A 25,354-nucleotide genomic window follows, 5' to 3' on the forward strand; every position below is an offset into this window, starting at 1 on the left:
TATCTCTTCATCCTGCTTTCTTTCGTACTTTCCTTTCACAAATGGTTATTAAATCTCCATATGGGCCACATATAGTCCTGGGCAATAGTATAGCAGAACAAGAGAAATAGCTATGGCCCAGTCTCGTGGCGCTTGCATTCTGGTGAAGGAGATAGACAATATAAACAGATAGATACTGGATATATAGTTTATCATGTAGTGATAAATGTTGTGGAGAAAAATAATGCAGAGAACAAAAATGGAAAGTGCTAGGATTGAGGTGAGAGAGTGCAATTTTAAATGGTGTGGCTAGGGAAAGCCTCACTGAGCAAAGACCTAAATAAATCCAGGGAGAGAGAGACCTCCTCTCTGGGGAAGGGCAAGTAGAGAAAACCCCAAGTGCAAAGGCCCGGAGGCAGCAGTTTGCCTTAGATGTGAGTGCATCAGCAAGGAGATCTGTGTGGCTGGAGTGGAGTAAACAAGGGGGAGATCTGAGGAAGAGATGCGCCAGGAGAGATGGTCAGCCACTGGAAGAATCTATTGCCCCTAATGAATTGCAAAAAGATTGCTGGTGGAACAAGTTTAAGGGCAAGATGGGAAAGATCAGGGGTTTGATCTTGCACACATTATGCTTAGGATTGATGTTAAGTGGGCAGCTGGATACCTAAGTCTGAAGTTCAGCCTGTATGTGTGTGTGTACATGTATGTGTAAATTTACATATGCATATAGTTTTTAAATTATTCTAGAATAATTTAAGAAATATATTTTAAATGGATTTAAATCATATTTTTGCAGAATTCCTGAGACATAATCATAGCATTTACATGGAGCTCAGTTTTAAAACTCAGCCTACTGTTGATATAAAAAGTACTACTTGATACAGTCATTCCAACCAATTTTGTGGTGTAGCAAGAAGAAACTATAGAGTTTACAAATCTATACTCCAAAGGGTCTTATCACAATATTTCTGTTCTCTGCTGTGGGATCTATTTCTCAGAAAAGCATCTAGGTTTTTCTTACTTTGTTGAATATGCTGACATAAACCAGCAAGTGCTGAGTGGTGCTCTTGCAACAGGACATCTGCAATGGGACAGATCACTTATCCTTTTTAGGGTCATATTGGTGGCACCCAATGATGATATTTTATGTGATGTGCAAGTTGTCATAAAGTCCTTTTTAAAAATAGTGTCACTGACACATATCCACTGAAATAAATTAACCTTCCTATTCTGACTAACTCACATTTTGGAAATGGCAAATTTACATGCTGGTGATGGTATGAGAAGCAGGGTTGGGTCAGGATGAGAAAGTAGGAGCCCAGCAAGAAGAGGGCAGTGATAAGCCTTTTAATATTTTTCCGCAGAGTAGTCCGAAAGCACTGAGCATAAACTGAGATTTATAACAGCCTGGGTTGTGATTCAAGTTCCGTCACTTTATAGGTGGGCAGGACGTAACTTCTGCAAACTCAAGTACTGAGAAATAAGATATGATAGAGGAAAATTATGACTCTCTAGTGAGAGGAACTAATGATCTAATGTTTGCAAAAAGACGTAGAATAGCACCTTGTACATAGATGGCTCTCGATGAATGATGGTTATTTGCATGAATAAGTCTTTCATTTAAATCTAAAGACTTGATCTTTTGCAATATCTGAAGAGGGTAATGGAGAAACTCAGTGATCTCTCTCTCTCTCTTCCTTACCTTTTTACACTCAATTCTTTTATTGTTAAAAATCATTTAAATAGCACGTGATTTTCCTCCAGAGCTTAGTTTCAAAATGTGATTTCCTAAAAAGTGGCTTGGACTCAGCAGATTCAGGGAAAGCTTATTGTGAAGGTGAGCCCCAGTCTAGGTGCAGAGACATGCCTTTCAGCAGAGGTGATCTGAGATTACCATTTCTTAATTGGTCCACCTCAGCCTTAGATTTAGCTGGGACAGAGCCCCAGTGAGAGTGAGCGTCCAGATCATTAAATCTTAGAGTTGAAACCCCTCCACTGTGCACTTGAACATTTGACACACACATTTCATCTTTCTTGGCTCTTATTTGGACTTACTAAGCATTTCTGTAACACTTTTTGTTCTAAGTGGGCTGCATTTCATTAGTGGTTCCTCAAATCACCTTATGTGAAAGGTGAAAACAACAGTCCATATATTACAGACAAGGAAATTGAGGTCCAAGTAAGCCTAGTGCGGTTTGGCCAAGGACACCAGAAGTTAAGCCCTAGAACTGGTTACTGAACCCAGAGTGCCTCACGGTTGAATCATGATTGACTTTTTAAAGGAGGCTGTTCTCTATAGATGGTTTGATTCAACACATTCAAATATAAAACGCAAAAATAATGTCCCTTCGTCGCCCTAAGAACAAAAAACCCCTCATGATTTCATAGTCATAATATTGTAGCCAGAGCTATCATTCTAAAATTGAATCTGATCAAGTCACTCTTCTGTGTAAGGGCTGGTTCTGGCTCACCATTGCCCCCAGATGAAGTCCAGTCTCCCGAAGGACATCCATGGCTTTCTCTGTGCTCTGCTCCAGCCCAGTTGCCAGCCTGCTTACCCATCCTGCTGTCTTTACTATGGTCACGTTGTACACTTTCTGTTCTCATCATGTGCCTTTGTATGTAACATGCAGAAAAGAACCTTCTCATCTCTCATTTCCTCCCCTTCAGTCACATCTTCCTCCATTTCTCAAGGCTGGGTTAGTTAGGCATTCTGTATGCCTCTGCTGTACATGATATTTATATGCCACTAAAATGATCACAAATCACTCTTTTCGGTGAGATTGCCATCCCCTTGAGGACAGCCATTGACATGCTTCATTGTAGATCCCCAGTGCCTAGCACAGTGCCTGTGAACAGGAGGGATATAGTAAATATGTTTGGAATGAGCAATATGCCTTGTGATTTGACATTTGACATTTGCAAAATTATAAGATTACTACCCTTTGTGTCAGACTCTGTGATAAATGCTAGAGGTACAATGGGTTATGTTTTGAAGCTTTAATGGTGAAATTGCTGGCAACTGCCTAGAGGGAAGGGAGGCGAGTGATGAACCTTACCGGTGTAGATATTCTGGATTCAGAAACATCTCATTCTGGTCCTTAATCTTTTATAGGTGTAATCAGGGTGACCACATAGTTGTCCAAACCAGTACAATGTTGTGAGTGGAAGTGGGCACAGTTGATAATTACACTTTGACCATTGGCCTAGACCAGGACTGTCTCAGGCAAGTTGAGCGTGTGGTCACTCTTGGTATAAGGTTTACCCGAATGTGCTGTTAGTCCTGAGCTAAATTCCTGGTTCAACTGAGCCACGTAATGGGCTCAAAGCTGCTGCTGAGTGAGAAACCGCACAGTTGCAGGAACTGAAACAACTAAGGGACGGGTAGCAGTCACTTTGCAACATATGATTTGACAATCCTTTTCCTGAAGTAGCTCTAAACATAGTAGGAGTTATAGCTCAGTGACAGTAGCAGGTGAGAGAGGCAGTTAAGCAGTAGTTCTATTGCTCAGTAAAAGTTTTGGCACCTGGATTTGGACATGAAAAATGCTAACTGGGGAGCTGAGAGATTTCCAGATCAACTGAATTGTTCAAAGCTGCCAAGTTGGCCTGAGAACTTTCCTTTGTAAGTGAGATATGAGTGATGGCTAAGACCACTCCTTAGCTGGAAAATGCAGTTTAAGCATATGTTTGAAAAAAAAACAATGATTAAAATATTATGTTTTCAGAGCCCTTCAGTGCTCCTGAATCCAAGGCTGTGCCAAACACTTCACTGTGCAGAGGGTGATTATCTTTCGAGAGCAGGATAGTAGCTTCCCAATTGCTGCAGTGTAGATCTCAGTGCTGGCAAGTGTTTAGCAGGCGAAAGAGGAGGACTTGCACATTAGTAATAAAGGTGAAAATCCCTGACACTTAGAAGGTGTTGAAATTCTGTTTAGCATATTTATCTTGTTTTGGCAAATGTCCTCTATCAAGTGAAAGATGGCATGTTCCCATAATGACATTTCTTTTTTCTTTCCTGATTGGATTTCTCTGAAGTTGTGTCCATCATCTATGCTTGGAGAATATAATAATTTATAACTAACAAATTCATTGCCAGAATACAATACTAATTGCACTGTCATGACCTTGGGTTGCTATAAGGAATCCTTTTCTTGTTTTGTTAAATTTTTTTTTAGCTGAAGTATAGGCAGTTTACAATGTTGTATCAATTTATGGTGTACAGCATAATGTTTCAGTCATACCTACACATACATATATTCATTTTCAGATTCTTTTTTGTTATAGGTTACTACAAGACATTGAATATAGTTCCCTGTGCTATACAGTATAAATTTGTTGTTTACCCAGTTTTGTGAGGATTTCCCTTGTATTTCCAATGTAAGACATATTCTTTCAAAGTTCAATAGGTATTCTTGAGAATTGTCACATGTGTAGATGTAGTTTTTGATGTATTCGTGGGAGAGGGTAAGCTATGTATCCTTCTACTCTGCCATCTTGGTAATCTCCCCAGGAATCCTTTTGTAGGAAATGGATTATCTTTTCAAACATTCCAGAGAAAGAAACATACATGAAGGCAGCAAAACAGAAAACAAAGCAAAATAAATCCCTACGAAGCTGGCTGAAATCAACCAAACGCTGGCCTTTCACCTTCATATCATATCATCCTTTTGCTGGTTTATCATTAGTGTCTGTTTGTAAAGTCCTGAGTTGACACCAGGTGATTTGTAAATGGTATTTGTAATTCCCTAACTTGAACTTCCAGGTCATCAGGGTAATGATGCTTTAGGACTGGGTTCCTCCAGGAGAAATAAAAACCAACAGCAAAGCAAAGCAAAATATATGAAATGGCAGTTGCTGTACTAGTCAATTGCACCACCTATATACCGTGTATATTTTGGGGGAAAAACTGCACCATGTGCAAAAAAAGCACAACTCACTGCTTGGTGTAAACAACTGTAATTGACAGGATGTACGTGGGTATGATACAATCAGGAAGCAACTTGTGGCTTATATACCTTTTGTGATGTTCCTTAGCCAAACAACAGCAGGTCTTTCATACGTCCAGAAGGACTGAGAGGTTTAGAACAGGAACTGGGGGGAAAAAGTTAACTCTTCTAATGCCATGGAAGAGCACGGGTTATAAATGTGTTTCTAGAATTAAACAGTCTAGATGCACATCGCAGCTCCACGTGTCAGTTGTGTGACTTTGGGTGAGGCACTTAACCTCTTAGCTTCTCCCCATCTTTTAGCTAGCAACAGTAAAAGTAACCACCGCATAAGGTTTTGGTGAGGGTTAAATGAGATTATACATAAGAGCATTTAGTGAAGTATTTAACAAATAGTAAATTGAATAAATGTTAATTGTAATTGTTCAGAACTCAGTTCTTTGACACTATGGCTACAGTTTTAAAAATTTCAGGTTGTGCTTGAGTAGATGGTTAACACCCAGGAGTGTTTGTACTGCAGTTTTATGGTTCACTAAGGTCATTCAAGCCTCCAACCTTGCATTGTTTCTAGGTCAGGGAGCTCCTGAGACAAGGTCCATTCAGAGAGCCCCATTTTCCCAAAGTGCTTTGGTGGGCCCTGGTCCTCCTTCCCAGCTTGGGCCTGCCCAAGGGGGCACAAACGGGATCACAGGAATGGGCTGGGGCAAGAGCCAGGGATGATTTTATTTTTCAGGAATGCCTTTAAATCTCATATATGCTCTGTTGCTACGTGATGGTGTTTTAAAATATTTTTGTTCTTTTTCTGTATTTTTATTCTAATGCAAAAATCAATAAAGAGGCTGGGTGAAACATCACAAGATGTGGCTATTGAGTTTCTCTGAGAAACCATATATCTGGGTGGTGAATTGGCACCAAGACCTCCCACCAAATTCTAAGAACATCTTGTCCTCTCTTCCAGCCTCACTCTTCTCTCTCCTTCCAACAGCTCTAACCACAAGAATGGTCACCACTGTCTCCCTGTGTTTCTTCTCGCCTGTTTTGCTTCTCCAACTTCCAACATGTTCCTACCCAATTCCTTGCATTATACTCCTTCTGTTTGAAATTTCAAGAAGTGATATGTTGGGGTAAGAAGTAAGGAGACTTGGATGAGAATTTTGAATCTTCAGATAATTTGCTCTTCCCTGGGTTTTATTATTCATCTCCCTGAGTCCCAGTTGTATAAAGATGGGGAGTAATAAGCTCACCATACCTGTTTGACAAGATTGTAATGAGGACAAAGTAAAATATTAAGTGTGCAAGTCCTTTTCAAATGCTCTTATTATTTTTGAGGGTACTGTTTGTCACTAAAGGCATTTATATAATATTTCATCTTGTGGCAAAAATTAAAAAATATTTAAGGCAAATTTGAAGTTACGTTTTCCTTGTAATATTTGCCTAGATTGACTTGGTTCTCTTTCCTCTGTCTTGTTTTTGTGTGTGTGTGGTAATTAGGTTCATTTGTTTGCTTATTTATTCATTTTTAAAGGGAGGTACTGGGGATTGAACCCAGGACCTTGTGCATACATGAGCGTGTACTCTACCACTGAGCTATACTCTCTCTCCTCCTCTATTTTGTCTTAATTTTATATTTTGCAAGAGTTTGATTTTCACAGAAAAAATTAACAAGAGGAACAGCACTGCTTCTTTTCATTTTTTAATATTAAATATTTAATATTAAAATAAACATGACAATTTTTTTTCTGAGTTATTGATCCTTTACAAAAATGTTCTTCCTTTGCTAGCCTAAGCTTTTATTGAATTTTTTGGGGATTTGTTTGCTTTGTGTAAGTGGAAAAGCAAATAGCTGGTCTAGAGGCCTCTTACACGTCCCTCTCGGCTGTGTAAAGTGTGCTTAAGTGTTATTTGCATAGCTGCCTCCCTGGCCTATTCTTCACCTCTCCAACATTTCTGATGACCATGAGAAAATTTTATTTATCATATGTTGGTAAGGAGCTGAAATAGACATTATTCAAGAACTGTGAATCTATTCACTAGAAAGTAGGATCGAATTGAAAGTTCTTTGTCATGGGGACAAATAATTAGTAAGTGGCGAGAGTATTCTTTTTTACCCCCTTTCCCCTAAACGGGGGATTCTTTAGTAACATCTTGATATAAAGGCCAATGAAATCATTAGAGAGTGATTTAAAAAGCCAAGAACAGTCACAATACAACTCTTTACTTTGAGCCAGGGACTGTTCTTGTTGCTTTATATCTAACTCATTTAAACATCATAGAAACCCTATGAAGTAGATCTTATGAGACCCACTTAATTGATAAGGAAACTAAGGCTCAGAGAGAGTAAGTAATTTCTCAACATGAAGCATCCTGGCTGAACAAGTGGGATTTCTCCTCATATTTGCCTTAGCTCGTTCTGAGAAAATCAAGCAGCCTCTTCTACTCACAGTCTAATGAGGTATTTTAGTATTACACACACAAATGGCATATTTATTCTATCATGAATAGACTCCCTGGTCAAATGCTCTTCCTCATCAATAATAGTAATAATAATAAATAGTAATAATGATGATGTCCTTATGCCTTGTGCTAAACATTTCATACTTCTTATCACATTGAAGCCTTGCAATAATCCACCGAGGCAGGATCATCAGCTCTATTTTACAGAGGAGGAGCTTCAAACTCAGTGAGGTGAACTGCTTGCCCAAGTTAAATAAGCATGTCTCTCTAACTCCCAAGACTGTGGCTTCTTTCTGTATCATGGTGATGTTAACCCACGTCTTTCTTAAAGGAGTAGTCTTCTCAGAAATTTACATCACTGGTGCTTCAAGAAATATCTACCCATTGCAGCATCCTTTTTTTTTTTTAATTGAAATTAAGTTGATTTACAATGTGATTAGTTTCTGGTGTACAACATAGTGATTAGATTATATATATATATATATTATTTTTCATATTCTTTTCATTGTAAATTATTACAAGATATTGAATATAGTTCCCTGAGCTATGCACTAGCACTTGTTATTTATCTATCTTATATCTAGTAGTTTGTATCTGCTAATCCAAAACTCCTAATTTATCTCTCCCCAGTTTCCCCTTTGGTAACCTTGAATTTATTTTTTGTCTGTGAGTCTCCTTCTGTTCACTGCAGCATTCTTTTATCTCTAACTTTCCTATGATGGGATATTGTGGCATGTTGAAAACTTGTGGCTGGAATGATTATCTTGTTTTTTGGCCATGTTTGAGACCTTTTTCAAAGACCCTGTCTGGACAGTATCTCAGGGATCTTTTTCTTCTGAAATATTGTCCTTCTGATTCATGCCACAGAAACAGAGCATTTATAAATAAGCAAGCAGAAAGTACGTTGGAATGACTTTCATGCCCAGATTTCTGATTGCTTGGCCAGATGACATCCCAGCTCTGTCTCACCACACATTATTTTTTGAATCATTCCTCCTAACCTAAGTATCTCTGGTAACCAAATTTTAGTAGTTTCCCCAAGGCAACCTGAGGTTTGGAAAGCAAGTGGGCAGTTCCAAGTTCTTAGTGGACCGTTCCAAGGCATGCAACCACAGAGCTAAGGTCAGAGCCCATTAGAAGTGGGTGGGGAGAGAGGATATGTGGAGAGAGGTTCATGTCTTTCCATTGTACTGGAATTTAACTGGAATGAATGAAGGCAATTTCACTTAAAAATCTTTCCCCCCTGTCACCTCATTAACACCTCCAATGAAAGGCAGCTGTGAGACTGTTAACTCTTTGCTTGCACATTTTTGAAAGTGCTATTGGCTGAGGTCTCTTGTCCTTGTGAGAAGATACCCTGCTGTCACCAATCTGGGTATCTGTTGCACTGAAATGAGGGGTTTTCCAAGTCTCATATTTATTCCCCAATAATGCACCATTCCGTAGAGTGAGACATGTATTTCTGCCAGGCTTTGCATATTTTGAGCTACTGCTCCATAAGCTGCAGTATGTTTGGTTTTTTGGAACTTGGCTGCCTCAGATTCTCTTTGGAAGTCAGTGAGAGCATATGTGAACATTCATTAAGTTATTCACTCATTTATTTACTCACTCACACTTTTAAGAATGTGACTTATTAAAAGAGTGCCTGTGAGATGTCAGGCAACATGTCAACATTGGGAGTATACGGGAGAATAAGACATTGTCCCTTCCCTCAAGGAGTTTACTGTTTAATGTGCGTTTAAGTCATTATTCCAGTGTAATGTGATAAAATGACAGTGAAAGTTAGTATGGGAGCAAGAAAGGAGAGGCAGTAAAGCAGAGTTGGCTAAAGGAAGTCAGGGAAGGCAGAAAAGAAGGTACTTGAGCTATTTTGATGAATAAGTGGGAGTGAGCTGAGAAGGGAAAGCAACGTGTGCAAAATCAGGGAAAAATGATTTTGGCATGATGTTAGAGGCCAGCTTTGTGCACAGCAGAAAAAATATTGGTGTAGTGGATGCTGTGGTACACAGCCCAGCCACCCTCTTTGGGATGGAAACACACACTCTGGGAATGCTGATGGCTGCAAGATCTCAGCTGAACCCCTTTTGGGAATTGCCCACAACCAAAGGGCGCTCTCTTGCCTCCTCCCCTGGGGCAATATGCATCTAAGACACAGGGGAATAAAGGCCAGTTCCCCTTACTTCAAGATACGTCATTTTGAATATCCACCCAGTTTCAAGAGCTCCTAGTATGATCTTCTGAAGCCTCTGCTGCAGCTGTACCACAGTTCCACTTCTCCCTGTGATGTTGCTGACCCATCTCTCACAGCTGGTGTCCTCTGACAAATAGTACAAGAAGGGGTCAAAAAGTTTAGAGAGCTGGGTGTGCTCAAGTGGAAGTACTGTATAAGGCTGAGAACCTGTCAGCTGAATATATTCATCAGGAGGACCTGGTGGATATCTCATTTACTGAAGTGATGGGGAATATGTAGATGAGACAGGCTCTGGCATCATTGAGAAACTCAGTGGTGTCTGATTGTATGGGATGCTGTTAGAAAACCAGGTTTACTAATAGGAATGAGGATTATACAATTCTGAGTAATCGAGGACAGGTGGTGATACTTGACTATTAGAAGCAATGATATATTTACAATGAGCTGCAAGATTGGAGTGTCAGCCTGGTGGGGAAGTTATGGAGATCGATAAGAGAATACGGTGGCCTTAGGGGCAAAATAGATGAAGGGCTAACAAAGGTATTGCTCAGATTGCACAATACAAAGAAATCAAGGATAGAGATCAGAACACTTGCGTGCAGCCAACTCTCTCAGTCTCCAGACCTGAGACAGATTTTGGATCTGGAGCACTGAAAGAAATGCCAGCTATACAACAAAAGCTAAAAGGGGACAAAAACAGCAATTGTGGTTCATGTATGGGTCAGTGCACCAGGTGAGTGCAAGTTAAAAATGGACTATAGCTGCATTATGATTTCATTCAGAGAGGACCTTAAGGAGTCCAGAGTGAGAAGTATCCCTTCCAAAGAGCAGAGCTTCCAATGGTGTAGCTAGTCATCTTTTTGTGTGTGTGTGTGGGAATAGAAGTGGCCCAAGATAAGATTACATACAAATTTATAGGTAGTGGTGAATGAGTTGCTTGGTTGATAAGCCTAGAAAGAAAAAGTACTAGAAGATATAGTACAAAATGATCTGATGGTGAGGCATGTGTATGTACCTATGGGGTAGAGTCCAAAGGGTAAATACCCTTGTATCACGTATTAAAGCCTCCAGAAAGTGTCCACCAAGGAAGAAGCAATAAAGGACTTAAGTAGACAGAAGGACTCCACCAGCTGACATCAAGTCAGTTTTCTCACCAACAAAATGGAGGCATAAATTGGGTAGTTACATCAGCATGGAAGAGACTCTTCATGGAATCAATAGCATGGACTCCCACTCTCCAAGGATGACCAAGCCTTCTGCTGGCTAATACCCAAAGTGTTAGTAACATAGATCAATATTCAGGGCCGATATGATACCATCCTTCGAGGAGATCAGTTACTGTGTCACGCCAAGTTGGTTACATTGGAACCTTACTGCCCTGAAGTAGGGTCTTGAGTGAAATCGCCACATATTCAGGTATGAGTTTGCTTAGTCATCATTACAGTGATTGGTGCACCAATAAGGAATCCCATATGATATCATCTCAGATCAAGGGGCACTTTTCAGCAAAGGAAGTGATGTGGTGGGAGATAACCATGAAGTCCACTGGTTTTATCCATTACCACACCCAGAAGCTGCCAAAGTAGATAGACCTATGGATTGGCCTAGTGCAAATGAAGCAGTAGTTTAGATGATACCCAGTAAGAGTAGAGCACCATCCTCTGGGATGAACTATCTACTCTACATCAGTGATGAATAAATGTTTTGTTTACAGCAGGAAGAATATATGAGTCCAGGAACATACAGGTGGAAGAAAAATAGATTTTCTTAGTGCCACTCTCAGTGACCCACTTGGGAAATTTACACATTTTCTCTGCATAACACTGGGATCTATGTCTTTAGAATTCCTGGTTTTCAAGGGTGAGCACTTCCACCGGAGGACATAGCAAAAGGCTTCTTAAATTTTAGGTTATTGTTGTCATCTAGTCTCCTTGTGCCAAGTACCAGGCAAAAAAAGGAGTTACCATCCTGCCAGGAGTAATTGATCCTCATCATCAGATGGAGGTAGGACTATTTTTATGTTAGGCATGCAGAGAACTTTATGTTTTGTACCCAGGTGATCCATGGAACATCTATTGGTACCTTGCCCAAGGGACAAGTGCTACAGTAAAAGCCTGAGAAGAGCCTGGAAACCAGGGACTCAGACATTTTAGGGATGAAATTCTGGGTCACTGTCAGCCGAGGGGGGCTGAAGAGGGATTCCAGGAGGTGAGCTGCCCAACTGGAAAAATGTGCGAGGAGCCAACTTGGAAGAAAACAGTACTTTATTACAGTACAAGCAGGTGGCTCATGCAGTGGGCAGCAGCAGCAGCAGCGCCACTCAGCACTTTCTTTCAGTTCAACAAGATGGTGTGCCTCAACATGGGGCATCTGTCTTTTTTATAAAGATTCTGCCCACACATGCGTATTGTTCATAATGCTGATACACGGTACTGGCACATGTGTAGTGTTTATGCTACTGGCACATGTGGTACATTTACCTCTTACCAGGTGTAAGCTATTGTGAACTTTGGCCTGGGCCCCACGGCCTACTGCCTTAAGGCTGCGGAGAGTCACTTTACCATGTAAGCTGTGTAGACTGGGAGAGGCATTAGGTGAGAGTGAAGGGGAATTTAGAGAAGATGATAGAGGAGGGGACGGTGAGTATCAGTTGCAACACTGAAACCAGCTGCAGTGGTCGGGGCTGAGGTTTGTTCTTGTCTTCTTGTAAGTTTCCCCAAAGGAAAGACTGACCAGAATCCAGGGCATGCTGTTCCAAGAACTTACTATATGAAGCAAATAGGTCTGAGAGATGCCAGGAGTGGACTGAAGGAGATGCTGCTGTCGGGTATTACCCAGAACCACCTTCAGGGCTGAGGTACTCATCCCCAGCTGCTTGACATACTGGTGGCTTTAGGCTCCCAACTGAGCCCCTCTCTAGGTAATTTCCTGAGCCAAAGACAGCATCCTCACTCATATCCCTGCCTCTTCCCCAAGGGCAACCTGCATGTAACGACTGGTGTTGATCAATCTTGTTGCCTCCACAAGAGGGGCTATTTCAAATTTAGAGCTTCCTCTAGAATTATCCGCGGCTTCTGTTACCACTGCGTGTGGTTCAGATTGTTTCTCTGTGAAATCCCGCTGCCCTTAACCCTCCTAATACCGAGAGCTCTTCCCAATAAACCACCTGTGCGTATAAATTAGAGTCTCCGAGCCTGATGCTTGGGGAACCCGAGAGTTCTCTCCGGAAATGTATTCTTTAATAACGAAAAGTACGTCTTAATTAAAGGCTAAGCTGTTGTATCAGAAAGACCTAAACACAAAGAGGTTTCAGTAAGAATGTATCTCTCTGACCAGTCGGGGTGGCCCAGGCGGCCGCCTGTGGTTATTCAAGGACCCCGTTCCTTCTGTCTTGTTGATTGGCTACCCCCTTGAGTGTTGCCTCCCTTGATTGGCGGAGGCTGTTTTCCCATGATGCTCCGCTCCAGGGGCCCGGGAAACAGAGCACGGAAGAGCGGGAGTCCGTTGACTTTAAGCTCGGACTGGACGTGGCCCAACGCCCTCTCTGCTCACAGTGGGAGGACTTAATCACGGCTCCTACCTAGCTGCCGTCCGTGCTGGAAGACGAGTTTCTAGCTTACGTGCTTAGTCTCAACGCGGCTGTAGAAGAAGGAGAAGACAGGTTTTGGCGTGCAGCGCTTCCAGTACAGGTGAGGTGGTGGGGATGGGAGGCAGAGATCATTTCAGGTGTAAACAATCCTAAGCGGAGGGGTTAGAACTTGCTTCTGGAAATTGTGGGGAGCCACTGAGTCGGGCAAGAATTGGCTAGTGAGTAATTTGCCAGGAAGAATTTTATCGTTAGGCGAGCCAAACAGCTACCTTACCTTCGTGGGGAAATGCTGTTTTGTCGTGGTATCTTTAGTGACTGGTGTGATCTCTTGTCTGAACGTAATTGTTTCTGGTCCCTATTTTCGTGTCACCTGAGGGAAAAAATGGTTATTGCTCTGTCAGAACAACTGTGGAGGAGTTGTTATCAACCCTTCTTTGAAAGAAGAATGAACAGAGTGGTTTCTTCCTTCCTGTTTCCCCAAAAGCACAGGTGCAGGGCCTCAGGGTGAGGTTTCACGAGCTAAAAAAAAAGTGGAACGTCATCTACGAAGAGGTAGAGAGAGAATAATGTGGAAGAAAGAGCACGAGTGTTTAGAGTCTGGTCAAGAGACCTGAACTGGGCCTCACTCTGGCTCTGCCTCTAGATTTATGGCTTTCCCCACATTGCTTGGCTTTTCTGGCCCTCACCTCTAAATTAGCTGGTTTGACAAAATAAACTACAAGTTTCCCTGCAGCCTAAAAACTTACTGCACTTTGACTAGGCCTCAAACCTGAAGTTTGGAAGCAGCTAATATTGGAGCTCAAGAGATGTTTGTGGAATTAAATTTTCACTTTTAAATTTAGCAACGTAAATCATGACTTGATCCTCAGCCCATGTGGGAAGCCCACCCCCTAATATCACAGTAACAGCAACACCAACAAACAACAGCCTGGTGAATGTGTTCTAGGATCTCCCATCAGTTGTCTGAGTAGATGAGATTTATTTTTATCCACTCATTCCAGATTCTGATTTCACTGCATGAGAAGTGAAGGGGAAATTCCAAGAGAAGGCCCCTGGAAAGCCAAAGTCCACAGGGCATCTCATATCGCAAAGGTTTAGAGAGAAAGAGTTCACAGTGAAACGTCTAATGTGCTCATACCTCCTGGTATTCTGATGTCTGTGGGAAAAGAATTAGGAGAGATTGGCATTTAACGTAGGAGCAACCCGGATCACTCTGGGCTGGCATTGAATTTGGGCAGCAGAACACATTCTCAGTTCCATGCAGCTGCTGTGGGAGTGACAGACACATTTCCACTCTTCTGGGTCTGGTTCAGAGAGGAAGGAAAGTGGTTATGGGCTGTGATGGCAGTGGCTTCAGGAGCCAACGAGGACAGAGGTGAGTGACTCAGGCAGCATGCAGTGAACTAAGCTGGAATCACCAGAACACCAGGACTTGCATTGGCCAAAAGAACCAGGTGACCCCCTCTGATCCTGTGTAACCCTGATACTCGCATTTCTGCATCTTAAAAAAGTGAAGTAGCACCTGCTGGAGGTTCCGTCATAAGTGACTTTAATCACCTCTCGCTGAGGGCTGCAGGACAAGAATTCTATATTTGTGACTAGAAGCAATGGGTGGCAAGGTGTGGGCACAAACAGGCCATGCTTTGATGAGCAAATCCTTCCTTTTCAGATATTTCTGAAAGGCTGATTTATTTATAAAGTCGGATTTCCCCCAGATTAGTGGTCACGTCAGTACTTAAAGTGCTACCCGGGGGTAAGAATCAGTATCGTGCTTGTCTTAAAAATGGGAGATGTTGGACACCTGGCTCTCCGTTCATCCTGGGACACCGTACAAGAGTCAGGAGGAGCACAATACGGTTCTTATTCTGAATCGGAATCCATCTGCACTCGACAGTGGGCAGACAAAAGAGGATTGTTAGCACTGTAAGGCACCTTGACAGACTCATCCCGCTCGACTCTTTATTAATTGCCCCATCTGCTAAGTGAGAGCTCTCTGACACAGGTTGGTGCAGAACTCTTAAAGCCCTTCGTCTGCTTCCTATTGGTTCCACATGTGTTTGTATTTGTTCTCAGTAGGCAGAGATTCCAGAGAGAAAATGAACCGCTGCAGATCGATTGCAGTATCAGTCATGCAGAAGACATGGTGCAGTGTGCCATTTGATTTTGATCTAGTTTTAACCCATGCAAGGCTGTTGCCCTGGCTTCTCAGCTTTGGATGGCCTCTGTTTTCGTTTGAAGTCTCAGATGCTAAAGGTAGGAGAAAAGGCAATCTGAGGCCTGTGTTTCCCTTTAAGTCCTTTGGTCCTTGAAACCTTTCAGTCTGTCTGGGACAGAGCAATAGACAAACCAGAAAACATTAATGTGTGTGTGTGTGTTATTGCTGCAGCGAAAAGATATGCTTTGTTATTTAGCCAGTGATAACTCCCAACCAAAGTACATTGACAGGGCTGGCCGATTCTGGGCCCACACTGACAAAAGACAGACCAACCCCACTCGATGGTTTACTTAGGCGACCAGTCTCCCCTGTATGATTTGTCTTTGTCCTTTCTTTCTCTTATTATTTTAAAGAAATTCAATGTGATTGAGTTAAGGACGCGGTGTCTATTTCAGCCTCAGCTTTGCAATTTCCACATTTAGCCTGGATTATGTTACAGCCATCATGAGCTGGGATATTTTTCTGTTTTCAACTTGGAGATAGAAGAGAGAAACAGGAAGGGTGTGGTCTCTTCTCAAAGTTCCTTTATCCTGGGGTCCGGAGGTTTCATGGATATGTGTCTGTGTTTATGTCTGTGTTTGTGTGTGTGAGAGGAAGAGAGAGAAAAAGGGAAAATTACTGCACAGCAAACAAAGCTTTTGCCCCTTGATCATGCTCCTTATCTTCTCAATAACGGTATTTGTGCTCCCTGCTTTTTATTGAAACTTCAGGAACGTAAAGATGGAGACTTTGGAGGGAGGGGTGAGCCCTTGACTGACTACAGTGGAGAACCTGAGGTTTAGAAATGACTTTGTACAGTTTTCTTGTTGGCCCCGGAAATTTCATTTTCTGCCCTATGCCCCTGGTTAAAATTCCAAGACCTGCTGTGTGATTTAAGCAGGACTGTCCTCCTGTCCTGTCTTTCCTGGAAAGAACTATATCCCTTCAGACTCTTTGCTGTTGGAGGCAATAGAAAACAGTTAAAATTGGCTTACATTAAAGAGGTGTTTTATAAGTCACATAACATGTCAGGTAGGGGTAGGGCTGGCTTTGGTCATGCCTGAACTGGGGGACTCAGAAGTCCTCAGGAGCTGGTCCATTTCCATCTTTGAGCCATCTCTGCTTTTTCTAAGTCTAGCTTCCTTCTCAGACTCCATATGTTGGTATGATAACTGCATCGGTGCCTTCCAGTCTTGTGTCCAGGTGGAAGGAGAACCTGTCTTTCTCCTAGGAGCCCCAGAAGATAGCTCACTGGGTCTGGATTAGATGAGTTCACATGCACAACCATGAACCAACCCGATAGTCGGGGGAATGCAGTTCTCTGGCCGAGACTGAAGCTATCATGTTCTTGAAGCTGGAGTAGAAGTCAGCCTGAAGTTCTTTTAGGAGAAGGTTATTTCTGAGAGAAAAATCTGGGTACTGTTATCAAAGGAAGAGAGAGTAGAGACTGCTTGTCCAAACGACAATCCAAAAATTACTTTTTAAAGAGTCTTAGAAGTTTAAAGGACAAAAAGGTAATTTGGTCAAGCAACTTCATTATGTATGTATGTATGAGAGTCATCCTTTCTCTCCCTCTCTCTCTCTCTTTCACTCTCTTTTTTTCACTTTGTGTCTACATGCATGTATGCTCATAAAAACACTGGTCAAACACACTAATCTTGAGATCAGATGTCCTGGGCTCAAATCCTAATTCCAGTAGAAACTAATTCATGGACTTTTTGACAAGTTACTTAAAATTTTGGATTGCTTTAGATTTATGCCACCAAGATTTGTGGTTGGGTTAACTCAGCATAAATTCCAAAGAAATAAGTAAGTACTTCGTTAGCAGTCTCATTTGTCTATTCTTGCTTATTTCTGTTGCAAATAAAAATAGTAATTCATGATAATTTCATAATTCCTTAAAAACATCTGATAAGCTCTCAGCTAGTACCTTGAGAGTTGTCTGCAATTCTACTTTTTTGAAGTTACCTTTTGTGTTTCAGAAGGAGAAATTGCTTTTCCTTCCCAGATACATCTTTTCCACTGTCAAAGGCCGTTCTTCGGAGAATGTTGTGCTTTGTGCATAAGTGTACCCAGGATGACTGTGTATGTATGAAGAATGAGATGATTTGTCTTTGCAGTGAAAACATCTTTTGCTGCATTAAGCTGACACCCTGCCTCAGGAATCTATTAGTCCACAAAACTTTCACCTTCCCACAAATGTTTCAACAGCTGGGACACAAAGTCCCATTCAGAGACAAATGTGTGCACCACATTTACAGTCTGAAATTCAATCTTCAAGCATCACTTGATTAGAATGAACATTATGGTGCATTGTAATTCTTTTCATTTAAATAGCAGCCAATAAATTTATACCATAATCCATCCTGCATCCCAAAAGCATATTCAAAAAGGTTTCAATTAATATCATTTTAACCATCTGACATCTAAATATTTACCAAACTCTTTAGTTGCCCAATGCAAGCATGCCCCAGTATTTACAAGGCTGGTACACACACACACACACTCTCACACGCACACACACAGAGGAAGTCTCACACACACATGCTCACACTTTTGTGGCAATTAGGAACACATTTTTGATTCTGTTCTTGAAAAAGTGCTTCCGTAAGCATTCCTCTACCTCAAGGACCATCTTCTCAGAGAGTTTATCTCTGTTAAGCACAATGTCTTAGCACACAGTGGGAGCTCAAAATGTGAGCCACATTGAAATGGTTATAATTATTATATGATTTTAATTATCAAGCAATATCTTTGGTGATGTTAGTTCTGTTGGGCTCTTTGTTTTTCTAAACAGGGAAGGATGTGGGTCTTACCTATGTTTAGATCAACCACTCAGGTGATCACATTGCCCCAGAGAGAGTGCATACATTTATTATTATTCCTGAAAATTAATCTGGAGTAATTGCATATCTTTTATGGATGTTTATAAACTTCTTTTCCAGAGAGTTCCAATACTTTAGCTAATGTGCCTTCTAGTGAATCATGGAGCTTGCCGAATGGCTCCTGCTCCCTCCCCAGCCCTGCAGAGGACACTCCTGGTCTTCCTGCTCTTCTTTTCCTCTTTGTCAGAGGATGAATCACTAACATCCCATATCATTGACTTTATTGGTCATGTTTCCAGTTCTTTGTTGGCCTTTTCCTTCCAAAATAGAAGCTCCCTGAAGGCAGCTGTCTTTGTCCCTTTAATTGACTGTTACAACCCACATGCCTCGAATACCATTTTTTTCTACCCCAAATGACATTTTTGGGAGAATGAAATGTACAGATTTATAGTGTTTCTGGTATATGAACAACTGTATTACAGGTAAGAAAGACACTAATGTTGACCTTGGCCAACCTTCCCTTATGACCATCCTGTGTATACTATGAACGTTCTCCTACCTTGTTGCCTTTGAAAGTGGGCAACTCTTCTGATCTAGTACTTATGGAGTTCAGAGTATACAAGGAGAAGACTAACTGCACAAATTCTCACTATTTAAAAACTTACTGCTGTTTTGGTTGTGTAGTGGGAACTGAATAGATTAAAGAGAAAGAATGAGATAGGGTCCTTCCTTACCCAGGCCTCAGACTTCTTTCGTCTGTGGACATCATCTTCATCTCCTCTACCTGGGAAGATACCAGAGTCCTCTGATGCTTCCTTCCCTACACCACTGTATTAGTGTAGCTGCTGATTTACATGCAAGGAAACTACAAAATGACAGTGTCTTAATCGAGATGGTAGTTCGCTTTTTCTGACATAAAATCATGCAAAGGTAAGAAGGTTGGTATAGTGGCACCAGGGGGACATCTGGAGTGCAGGCACTGTCAGTTCTTCTAAACCTAATGTGTGACCCTTGTCTTCATGATCCAAGATGGTGGCCAGGTATGAGATGCCTATCTGTGCTCCAGGCTGAAAGGAATGTGGAAGGGCAAGGAAAAGATGGGCAAGCGAAGCTCCCATGTAACACGGTTGCTGTAATGTAATGGCCAGAACTTAGTTTTGTGGCTGTAACTATCAGAGATCTGAAAATGTAGCTTTTATTCTGAAGGGCCACATGATCAGAAAATTTTAGGGTTTCTAGTACTGAGAAATAAGGAGAGAATGGACAGGGAGGTAAGCAATTAGTAGTCTCAGCCCAAAGTACCTTTATAATATTCAAAATAATAGATATAAACTAAACTTTGGATTATAAATAATCAATTATGAAGTGCCTCCACTTTCTTTTCTAGAAGTTTGGAATACCAACTTCATTGTTTTAGACAGTATGCTCTTCATTTCACTCCAGAGCTCAATCCTTTAAATAGTTCCCAATAAATAACTGGATAGGGTCCAATCTCCCTAGCCTGGATTTTCGGGAGGCGATATTTTGTGATACAAAGATTAGGCTTAGAAATCTGCTCCCCCCAAAATGATTGCTTTTCATGGTGCCATGTGTTGGCTGAGTGGTTCCTCTGCTGGTTCTACCTGGGTCACTCATGCAGTTGCATTCAGCTGGAGGGATAGCTGGACTGCAAAATCCCAGATGTCCTCATTCATATCTGGCAACATATTGCCTGTGGTGACCCCATTCTCCTCCATGTGGACTCTCACCCTCCAAGAGGCGAGGCCACCAGGCTTACAAAGTGCCTAGAGCAAAGCCATTTAGTCAGTATGAATTCTGCCTTCCTTTAAAGTTCTCCCCAGTCCTACCATACATCCCATCAACTGTGTAAACACTGCACTACTGCAGATCTCTTCATGGTCTTCTGAAACCCCCACTGATGTTCCCACCCAGTGCTTTTGCCGTTTCCTTTATCTGAAACATTTTTACTTCAGGGCATAGTCTGTAAAACTTTATCCATATTTCAGGTTATCAAGTCTCATTTCCTTTATCAAGCCTTGACTCCTTTGGCCACCTTTAACTTCTTGGTTTTCTCAATTCTGGCAGCCCTTAGGATTTATGCCAATATTTTAACCATTTGATTATATACGTCCCTGTAATTTTTTGCATTGCCTCATGGAATTATTTGATGTTAATACTGTTTACTTTTTTCATTGCATGTCAACACGTATAATATAAACCCTTACAGTATGAAGATTGTAGGATAGAATAGGAGAATAAAAAAAGACTTGAAAGATTATCCACATGGCCCCCGTTTTAGTTTTCAATGTTTACTAAGTGAGTAGTCACAAGCAAGTCACTTAACGTTTCTGAACCTTCGTCTCAGAATCATTAAAATGATAATATTCTGGGCCTGCTTAGCATTGTTGTTGTAAAGATCAGATAAGATTTACATAGGAGCGTTCTTTAAATATTGTAAAGTATCACATAAATATTTGGCCTCCTGTGATATGTTTAACGAGTATTCATTGAATAAATACTAATTAAATAGGAAATGTAAGAAACTAGATCTGTTGAGTTTATTTGTGCAGGAACATGGATGTTCTTTTAATTTACTCCTAAAAAGGAAACCAGAATACCATGGTTTTGGCAACCTCAATTTGATGGGTTCCAGTTGAATGACTCTACCATGTCCAATTATAATTCCAGTTTTTAATATAGTTCAGCAAGAGAAAAGACTTGAGTGGGTCCAGTATTATTCTAAAATAGTTTCTGTTACTAAGTTTCTTTCAGAGGGAACATTTTTGGAGGAGCCTAAAGTTTGGTCAGCTGTTTTAGAAATGAAATGTTAATGTGGCTGCAATTGAGTTAAATCAAACACATCATGAAGAAACTTTGTTTTGCTCATGCACGACATGAAGGTCTCCTGTCCCAGCTCTAATGCAAATAGATGAAGTCCCTCAGAGTAAGATTAGAATTGTAAGATTGTAACTTGTCAGGCTCCATGCAAAACTATTCCATGCAGACCCCAAAAGAGTCGCCTGTTTATATTAGCTTTAAGTATTTCCAGAGATAGAAAACTATGACCTTTCACTGTCTATCACATTGATCTTGAAGAAGGTTGTCCTGTTGTACACCAAACTCTCACTGAAATGTAAGACTTTTTTTTGTTGTTGTTCTAAATGGCAGTGGTGAACAGCTGCTCAGTGTCATTTTTATGACAATTTTCATACACTTGAATTCAGTCGATAAGTTGTCTCTCTTATTTTCCTTCACCCCAGCTTTCTTAACCTTCCAGGAGAGGTTTTGTTTTTCTTTCCAAAAATCATTTTTATTACCTTTTTCAGGGCTCAGAGAATTCAAGCCTCAAACTGGACAGAAAAATCAAATAATTCCTGGCCAGTGTTTGTAATGACATTACTTCTTGTCTTTTTGTGACTGTGTGTGTGTGACACTGATTATAATATGTCCTGGCATCATATATTTTATTGTTGATTCAAATTCATGTCATGGACTGTAGCGTATTTCTTTCCTTAAAAGTGGTTCTTCAGTTTTTATTTTTGCATATTTAAAACTCATGTATATTCATTGTTTTGATACTTGGAATTTATTTTAAAAAGCATGTAAGAAAAAATAAAAATTACACAGAATCCTTTTATTCAGGAATAGCCCCCCATTAAGATTTTGGCTTCATGGGCTTCAGGGCAGAAAAGGCTGGCCTTATTATTGTCTGGCAGGTTTGCCCTCTTTCTGCCAGGGTCCTCTCTCTATCACTTAAGAGACTCGCTATGGTCCGAGTTGGACCACCATGGCCCTTGGCAGTGGAAGAGTGGATTGACAAGAAAATGGGTATTGTTGAGAACAAAAAGACATTAATTCTGCAAATGGTGTAAAACTAATATTATTTCTACTGAGGAATCTCGTAAATATTAAATGTATGTGTATATATACATATAAACACAAATATATGTCTTAGAAATGTGTCTGGAATATAGTAAGAGTTGAATAAATGTTAATTATTATTATTTCAGTTGTAATAGCTATTCTTCTTATTGCTGTCGTCCTAGTCTTTTTCATCATCATCATTAAGTACTTCCTGTAGATTAGGCCTTGCTCTAGATCCTGGACACTATCTCCAAGACCTCTTGGCTTGGTAGGAGTGACAGACGTGATTTTATAGTTGTAGTCTCCAGCAGATCTAAATCAGAACAAAACAAAACACCCAAACAAACAACCATTTGACCTCTCTTAGCTTCTTAGCTGCAGGCTCAGATAAGTAGGACACATCAAGTTTTTTAACTACCCTTTGGTCATTCTCTGCCCTCCTACAGTAACTTATCCACTTCATTATCTCACTCATTTCATCACCAATGAATATTCCATAAAGTAAACAAGCTATTCAGTGTCCTGGTTGTCAGCTTGTTCAGTCTCACTCAAGAGGGAGGCTCTTCCCTTGTTTACCCACTTTTGATGGCTATAATGAAGAAAAGGTCCCTTGACTCTCATGGCCCTTGCAATATAGCATTTTTTTATGATGCAAAAACAAAGAGTCAACCTTGTGAATGCAGTGAGATAAATTAATCAAGCTGGTTGCTAACTTTGAGACATAATTTGCATTGTCATCTTTGATTTGACATCCCCCAATTTTCCCCAGGTGACTTGGTAGATTTCTTTTGAGACTTTCCTTCATTTTAACAATCTCTGTTCTCACAGACATTCAAAAATTTACACAGATTGATGAAAATGTGGTGTGGTCCACCCTCTGTCCTTATTCCAGTTTAATTTTGTCAGCTATCACCCAGTACAGATAAGGAAATTCCATTAATGAAGGGAGGGTCTTGATCTTTAGGGAAGCCATTGAAGAACTGAAATAAAACCCTTAGGTACTTGATGGTAACCTTGTCTTTCTCCAGTGCTCTCACTCTCCCTCACTCTCTCCTTCCCTTAGGGTGTGTCTCTGATTATATGTTTATGAAGTAAAGAGTGGCTCAGACTAGGAGTGGAGTGGGAAGTGGTGGGAAGGGATTTCATTTTATACATAAAATCTGTGTGTACACACACACACACATATATTACCCTATTTGATCTCTACCAATGGATAGCAGATAATATCTGGACCCCACTTTGCAAATGAGGAAAGTTAGAATGAAGGGAGAGGATGATTAGATTGCTGGGGTCACACAGCTACTGAGTGGCAGAACCGAAGTCAAAACCACATGTGTCTTCCTCCTTACTACACTGGCTCCTTCTCCAAGAAGCAGAGCTCAGATCTTACAGAGAGCCCCCTCTGGCATTCTCTGCTGTGGGGCTTTGTGCATAGAAGGTGTTAAAAAATGTGCGTGAAATAACTTTGAAGAAATAATAGGGAAAAGAATGTTTTAAAAACTATCTGTTGATGAGGACTCCTGGGAATTGAGAAATCCAATACCGTGGGTGGGAAAGTCCAAAGCAATTACATCTGTGAGTGTTAAAAACGTGTTGTGTGCTTTCTTTCTCTGCTGAAGGAGAAGGTTGTTTACGTTACGGGAGATTGTTCCGGTCTGTACCAAAGAGCTTGTTAAGGGTGACAGACAGGTTTGTGGCACGAATGTGCACTCCAAATTAGATGAATGGTGAAATTATGAAGCAATCAAATGGGCAAGGCTTTTAGCAGACTGCAGTACATTGCCCTTTTTTGCTACCCCTAGGCCTGTTAGCATAAAAGAGGCTATAAAGATAAAGTGCACAGTATCATTCAAGTCTCCCAGTTCAACAGACATGGACGGCTGGCACTTGATGATGAGTGTTCTCAGGGTCACTGAGTAAGCCCCACTTCTGTCCTCGCCAGGACAATGTTTGGGGGGGCTTGTGCAAGTTAGAAAGAGGAGAGAGAAACACCTTGCTCACGTCACTTCCCTCCTTCTCAGCCATCGGGGGAGGGAGAGGTAGGCAGGAGAAGCCTCACCCTGGTACCCAGGAGAGGGGGATGGAGGGTTTGGGTCTCAGTCTGCTGCCTTCTCCAGGAAGGAGAATGGCGTGGCTTCTCTCCCACAGGAAGGGAAAGAAAAGTGTGCTCGTTCTCATGGTGCAGGGGTTGGGGCTGGGGGTGCTGCGCATTAAGGGGAAAGAGATGAGGCTCCAACAGGAGCCCTGAGAGGTTATGGGTCCAAACCTCTCACTTTAGATGTGAGGTGCAGAGGTGGTAGGGGACTTGCCTGAGGCTGCTCAGCCTTTCCTTTTCCGTCCTGTGCTGTACTGTTTCCTCCACAAGCATTTTGGGCGGGGCTGGAAGGATGGTGTCTGTGTATTTTCTTCAACAGGATGTAGCTCAGAAGCCCAGGATGTAAAAGAGAAAGCTACAAAGCTTCTCAGGTTGAAGGAGGAAGTAGGGATGGAGTCAAGGGTCCTGGAATCCTGCCCTCCCGGCCTCTTTGCCTCTCTGGTCTTGGAAGACTGGCTTTAGAAACCCCAGGGCTCTGGGGAAAACCTCGGCACAGGAATATTTGATGTTTTCTTCTTTTTCTGCCAATCCACTAAAAGTTATTTATTTGATTTTCCCGTGACTCTTCTCATCTTACCCAGTTCAACCACTTTTCCTATTATTACTGCTGCTTTTGCAGGGGCTGGTGCCACAGTCATGGCTGTGCAGCCTTTGTGGACCTTGCTCTTGTTACCCTGACCTGACAGGCACAGAAACGGAGACTCTGTGAGGTTAAGTGACAGCTGGGATGTGGCAGAGCTGCGATCTGACACCAGATCTGTCTGATCCAGAACCCATGCTTTGCTCTTAATCATGCTGCTCTACGTCCAGAATGGAGGGCTGGTCTGTCGTTTGGAAAGTTGTCTGCCCTGTATCTTTGGATGTTTCCCCCAAAGGAGGGGAGATGAAGATATTAGTCAAGATGAGGTCTAAGGCCCTTTCTGCTTTAATGTTCAGTGGAGTTTATAGTTTAAGCCAATAGTTCGCTTAAAAAGAAGGGAGATGGTCCTCCCCCAGATATTTACACATTGAGATTCTGGAGGTGATGGCCCATGACCAGGAGTTTTTGCTTGATTGTTCCTTTTACAGATCACTTATAATACCAAACCACATAGAGGAGCTTTTGTTCATTCCTAATCTGTTTGTATCTCTCTGTCTCCCTCATGCCCTACCACTTTATACATTTGGTCTGTGGCTGTTAGGGGTCTGTTTTATAGACCTCTCTATATTAGAAA

General features: G+C 41.4%; 1 long non-coding RNA gene across 2 annotated transcripts in view; it reads left to right on the forward strand.

The window, feature by feature from the left end:
- Positions 1-25,354, forward strand: part of LOC123613590 (uncharacterized) — a 256,462-nt gene that overhangs the window by 25,298 nt on the left and 205,810 nt on the right. Inside the window, exon 1 of one of the 2 annotated variants that reach the window (XR_006720948.2) lies at positions 13,068-13,262. The exons of the other annotated variant lie outside the window; for it this stretch is intronic. This is a non-coding gene — a long non-coding RNA (uncharacterized LOC123613590). Of the gene's footprint in view, positions 1-13,067; positions 13,263-25,354 lie in introns of those variants that run through there. 2 annotated transcript variants of the gene reach the window in all.

The sequence above is a fragment of the Camelus bactrianus genome, chromosome 4, assembly GCF_048773025.1.
Source record: "Camelus bactrianus isolate YW-2024 breed Bactrian camel chromosome 4, ASM4877302v1, whole genome shotgun sequence".
NCBI classification, from domain to species: domain Eukaryota; kingdom Metazoa; phylum Chordata; class Mammalia; order Artiodactyla; family Camelidae; genus Camelus; species Camelus bactrianus.